This window comes from Coregonus lavaretus (genome assembly GCF_964263955.1).
Source record: "Coregonus lavaretus genome assembly, contig: HAP1_SCAFFOLD_4320, whole genome shotgun sequence".
NCBI classification, from domain to species: Eukaryota; Metazoa; Chordata; class Actinopteri; order Salmoniformes; family Salmonidae; genus Coregonus; species Coregonus lavaretus.
Genome location: NW_028162084.1, coordinates 15,094 through 22,336, shown reverse-complemented (window position 1 = coordinate 22,336; position 7,243 = coordinate 15,094).

Sequence of the window (7,243 nt, the reverse complement as noted above, 5' to 3'; positions counted from 1 at the left end):
ATTGAGGGGAGGATGGATGGGGCCATGTATCGCGAGATCTTGGCCAACAACCTCCTTCCCTCAGTAAGAGCATTGAAGATGGGTCGTGGCTGGGTCTTCCAGCATGACAACGACCCGAAACACACAGCCAGGGCAACTAAGGAGTGGCTCCGTAAAAAGCATCTCAAGGTCCTGGAGTGGCCTAGCCAGTCTCCAGACCTGAACCCAATAGAACATCTTTGGAGGGAGCTGAAAGTCCGTATTGCCCAGGGACAGCCCCGAAACCTGAAGGATCTGGAGAAGGTCTGTATGGAGGAGTGGGCCAAAATCCCTGCTGCAGTGTGTGCAAACCTGGTCAAGACCTACAGGAAACGTATGATCTCTGTAATTGCAAACATAGGTTTCTGTACCAAATATTAAGTTCTGCTTTTCTGATGTATCAAATACTTATGTCATGCAATAAAATGCAAATTAATTACTTAAAAATCATACAATGTGATTTTCTGGGTTTTTGTTTTAGATTCAGTCTCTCACAGTTGAAGTGTACCTATGATAAAAATTACAGACCTCTACATGCTTTGTAAGTAGGTAAACCTGCAACATCGGCAGTGTATCAAATACTTGTTCTCCCCACTGTACCTGTGACCAACAGATGCAGATCTGTATTCCCAGTCATGTGAAAATCCATAGGTTAGGGCCTAATGAATGTATTTTAATTGACTGATTTCCTTCTGAACTGTAACTCAGTAAAATCTTTGAAATTGTTTCATGTTGCGTTTATATTTTTGTTCAGTCTATATGGATGAGGTGAAATCTATTTAAATTCATGGTGTCAGAATGCACTGCTGTATTAAAGCAATTCAGAACCAACTTGTTGACATGTTCTGTTGCAGATTCAAAGCCAGATTAACTCATTGCAGAATGTATCCATAATCATTAATGAATACGCATATTTATTTGACAAGAATGCACCTAGTCACCAATCAATCACGTCAAATACCTGAACTCCAACAATTACATTGCTTCAAATAAATCAAAATAGTAAAAAATGCCTTTTATACATAACATCTGACTTGAAGTAAAGATGACATTATTTATTAATCAATGCCACAAACCTGGGACATCGAAGAGCACCATATGAACCATTATGAGAGCCCACAGATTCTTCCGATTTTTCATTTACAACAGCATATTGTGATTTTTTTGGTGGGTGAGTTACAAATGTAGAAACAACTGGATGTGTAAGGTAGCTTTTATATAAAATACTAGGTCAACTCAGGCAGAATGAGAGACGCACTTATTAACAAGACTCAAAACAAGGAAGCCATGCCTAAACGCAGCTATAGCAACACCCTTCTTGTCATTCTAACAGATCCATGTTGCTGCTGTCAATTAACACTGGATTCAGTCCGAATACCAGAATAAGCACAACGAAATTACACAGGTGAACAAAAGGTAGTAAAAACACTACACCACAACACTTAAACGTGTTACTGATTCTAGATATTATCAAATCAGGAGAAGAAAAAGTGAAGGAAGCAGCATGGGGAAAATGGGTGAAGTTAGGGTGGGTTTAAAGAGATAAAGATGGAGAGTTCCAAAGTGTACGAAGTTGAGGCACCATGGGGCATAAAATACATAATGTGGAATAGTGAGAAGGATGGTTGGCCATGGAATAAATATAAAATGGGGTGCTGGTGTGCTTCTGCACCCCTTTTTAGGTCGTTGTCACAAATATCCGGCCCATGTCCAGTCATTCTCGGGGTCCTCAGCGTGTGTCCCTCGACTTCATTCCGTCTCAGTTGCAGCATTCAAACCGTGGTCATCGTGTGTCTGTGAATCACAACATTAAAGACGATGAGTGATCACAGCATTTCCACAGATTGAGCCATACACAATATAACTTATGCATTTTGTTGACAACGTGGTGGTTTCCACTACGTCTACTGTGTGTGAATGATGGAAAAATCTTAGCCCAGCTGTAGGTCCATTTGATTGTGTGTGGTGACTTAGGCCTGAACATCAACCAGTACTGGGACCATTGGAGACTTGGGATGCTTTAACATCAACCAGTACTGGGACCATTGGAGACTTGGGATGCTTTAACATCAACCAGTACTGGGACCATTGGAGACTAGGGATGCTTTAACATCAACCAGTACTGGGACCATTGGAGACTAGGGATGCTTTAACATCAACCAGTACTGGGACCATTGGAGACTTGGGATGCTTTAACATCAACCAGTACTGGGACCATTGGAGACTTGGGATGCTTTAACATCAACCAGTACTGGGACCATTGGAGACTTGGGATGCTTTAACATCAACCAGTACTGGGACCATTGGAGACTAGGGATGCTTTAACATCAACCAGTACTGGGACCATTGGAGACTAGGGATGCTTTAACATCAACCAGTACTGGGACCATTGGAGACTTGGGATGCTTTAACATCAACCAGTACTGGGACCATTGGAGACTTGGGATGCTTTAACATCAACCAGTACTGGGACCATTGGAGACTTGGGATGCTTTAACATCAACCAGTACTGGGACCATTGGAGACTAGGGATGCTTTAACATCAACCAGTACTGGGACCATTGGAGACTTGGGATCTTTGCCTGAATGTCTTTGGGTCTGCGTCTATAAAGGTCAAGTACAAAATGGAGGATGTGAACAATCTGTAGCTTAGATTGAATTAAAAGTGGACACAATACGAGGCAACAAACTACTAGACATATGAAAGACTGTACCACAAAGGCCAGTCCAATAGCATGGAGAGGAACCTAAAGGCCCATACAGTACCAACCAATACTACTCACCTGACAGACCATACAGTACCAACCAATACTACTCACCTGACAGACCATACAGTACCAACCAATACTACTCACCTGACAGACCATACAGTACCAACCAATACTACTCACCTGACAGACCATATAGTACCAACCAATACTACTCACCTGACAGACCATACAGTACCAACCAATACTACTCACCTGACAGACCATACAGTACCAACCAATTCTACTCACCTGACAGACCATACAGTACCAACCAATACTACTCACCTGACAGACCATACAGGACCAACCAATACTACTCACCTGACAGACCATACAGTACCAACCAAAACTACTCACCTGACAGCCCATACAGTACCAACCAATACTACTCACCTGACAGACCATACAGTACCAACCAATACTACTCACCTGACAGACCATACAGTACCAACCAATACTACTCACCTGACAGACCATACAGTACCAACCAATACTACTCACCTGACAGACCATACAGTACCAACCAATACTACTCACCTGACAGACCATACAGTACCAACCAATACTACTCACCTGACAGACCATACAGTACCAACCAATACTACTCACCTGACAGACCATACAGTACCAACCAATACTACTCACCTGACAGACCATACAGTACCAACCAATACTACTCACCTGACAGACCATACAGTACCAACCAATACTACTCACCTGACAGACCATACAGTACCAACCAATACTACTCACCTGACAGACAGACCATACAGTACCAACCAATACTACTCACCTGACAGACCATACAGTACCAACCAATACTACTCACCTGACAGACGATACAGGACCAACCAATACTACTCACCTGACAGACCATACAGGACCAACCAATACTACTCACCTGACAGACCATACAGTACCAACCAATACTACTCACCTGACAGACCATACAGTACCAACCAATACTACTCACCTGACAGACCATACAGTACCAACCAATACTACTCACCTGACAGACCATACAGTACCAACCAATACTACTCACCTGACAGACCATACAGTACCAACCAATACTACTCACCTGACAGCCCATACAGTACCAACCAATACTACTCACCTGACAGCCCATACAGTACCAACCAATACTACTCACCTGACAGCCCATACAGTACCAACCAACACTACTCACCTGACAGACCATACAGTACCAACCAATACTACTCACCTGACAGACCATACAGTACCAACCAATACTACTCACCTGACAGACCATACAGTACCAACCAATACTACTCACCTGACAGCCCATACAGTACCAACCAATACTACTCACCTGACAGCCCATACAGTACCAACCAATACTACTCACCTGACAGACCATACAGTACCAACCAATACTACTCACCTGACAGACCATACAGTACCAACCAATACTACTCACCTGACAGCCCATACAGTACCAACCAATACTACTCACCTGACAGACAGACCATACAGTACCAACCAATACTACTCACCTGACAGACAGGCCATACAGGACCAACCAATACTACTCACCTGACAGACCATACAGTACCAACCAATACTACTCACCTGACAGACCATACAGTACCAACCAATACTACTCACCTGACAGACCATACAGGACCAACCAATACTACTCACCTGACAGACCATACAGTACCAACCAATACTACTCACCTGACAGACCATACAGTACCAACCAATACTACTCACCTGACAGACCATACAGTACCAACCAATACTACTCACCTGACAGACCATTTAGTACCAACCAATACTACTCACCTGACAGACCATATAGTACCAACCAATACTACTCACCTGACAGACCATACAGTATCAACCAATACTTCTCACCTGACAGACCATACAGTACCAACCAATACTACTCACCTGACAGACCATACAGTACCAACCAATACTACTCACCTGACAGACAGACCATACAGTACCAACCAATACTACTCACCTGACAGACCATACAGTACCAACCAACACTACTCACCTGACAGACCATACAGTACCAACCAATACTATTCACCTGACAGACCATACAGTACCAACCAATACTACTCACCTGACAGACCATACAGGACCAACCAATACTACTCACCTGACAGACCATACAGTACCAACCAATACTACTCACCTGACAGACCATACAGTACCAACCAATACTACTCACCTGACAGACCATACAGTACCAACCAATACTACTCACCTGACAGACCATACAGTACCAACCAATACTACTCACCTGACAGACCATACAGTACCAACCAATACTACTCACCTGACAGACCATACAGTACCAACCAATACTACTCACCTGACAGACCATACAGTACCAACCAATACTACTCACCTGACAGCCCATACAGTACCAACCAATACTACTCACCTGACAGACCATACAGTACCAACCAATACTACTCACCCGACAGACAGACCATACAGTACCAACCAATACTACTCACCTGACAGACCATACAGTACCAACCAACACTACTCACCTGACAGACCATACAGTACCAACCAATAATACTCACCTGACAGACCATACAGTACCAACCAATACTACTCACCTGACAGACCATACAGTACCAACCAATACTACTCACCTGACAGACCATACAGTACCAACCAATACTACTCACCTGACAGCCCATACAGTACCAACCAATACTACTCACCTGACAGACCATACAGTACCAACCAATACTACTCACCTGACAGACAGACCATACAGTACCAACCAATACTACTCACCTGACAGACCATACAGTACCAACCAATACTACTCACCTGACAGACCATACAGTACCAACCAATACTACTCACCTGACAGACAGGGCATACAGTACCAACCAATACTACTCACCTGACAGACCATACAGTACCAACCAATACTACTCACCTGACAGACAGGGCATACAGTACCAACCAATACTACTCACCTGACAGACAGGGCATACAGTACCAACCAATACTACTCACCTGACAGACCATACAGTACCAACCAATACTACTCACCTGACAGACCATACAGTACCAACCAATACTACTCACCTGACAGACAGACCATACAGTACCAACCAATACTACTCACCTGACAGACAGACCATACAGTACCAACCAATACTACTCACCTGACAGACAGGGCATACAGTACCAACCAATACTACTCACCTGACAGACCATACAGTACCAACCAATACTACTCACCTGACAGACCATACAGTACCAACCAATACTACTCACCTGACAGACAGGGCAGGTGTGGACCAGTGCTGCCTTGGCTGCAGTCTTCTGGTCCCCAGCTGCTTCCTTCTTAGCAGCCGCCTCCTTGGCATCAGTCAACAAGTTCAACTTCAATTTGAGAGTGGAGCATGTATTATATATCAATACTATCGAAATGACCCCTAACCCCCCCCCCCCCCGCCCCCAACCCATAGTACATAATAATTACATATGGGTGGACAGCGCCAGATCTGAATGACAGGAGTGTGTATAAGCTTTTGTTCCAGCCCAGCTCATACCCGTTTACAAATAATAGCCTGTTGCTGTGATACGTTGAAACAGCTGACCTAGTTGAGAGGTGATGAGACTCAGAACAGTGTTCCAGGTTTAAACAGCTGACCTAGTTGGGAGGTGAGAAGACTCAGGCACATCCACATTCGTTCTGGAATACAGAAGGTGAAAATAAGGTTAGCAGTTTGGAATCAATAACATGACAGTAAATCTACCTAGAAAACAAATGTGTGAATACCAATTAATTTCAAACCCACCATAGCAAGTAGAGTAAATAAGGTTACATAACCTTGCCTACTATCTATACTAATGATCTGCTGTCCAGAGGGTAACAGCAAACAGATCAATGTCTTCCCGCAGTAAAGTAAGCGCTCTGAAACCTCTCAAAAAGCCAGACCAAAATAATACCGCTAGCTGATATCAGCTTGACCACGTAGCAGGAACGTAATACAGCTAGCTGATATCAGCTTGACCACGTAGCAGGAACGTAATACAGCTAGCTGATATCAGCTTGACCACGTAGCAGGAACGTAATAGAGCTAGCTGATATCAGCTTGACCACGTAGCAGGAACGTAATACAGCTAGCTGATATCAGCTTGACCACGTAGCAGGAACGTAATACAGCTAGCTGATATCAGCTTGACCACGTAGCAGGAACGTAATACAGCTAGCTGATATCAGCTTGACCACGTAGCAGGAACGTAATACAGCTAGCTGATATCAGCTTGACCACGTAGCAGGAACGTAATACAGCTAGCTGATATCAGCTAGACCACGTAGCAGGAACGTAATACAGCTAGCTGATATCAGCTTGACCACGTAGCAGGAACGTAATACAGCTAGCTGATATCAGCTTCACCACGTAGCAGGAACGTAATACAGCTAGCTGATATCAGCTTGACCACGTAGCAGGAACGTA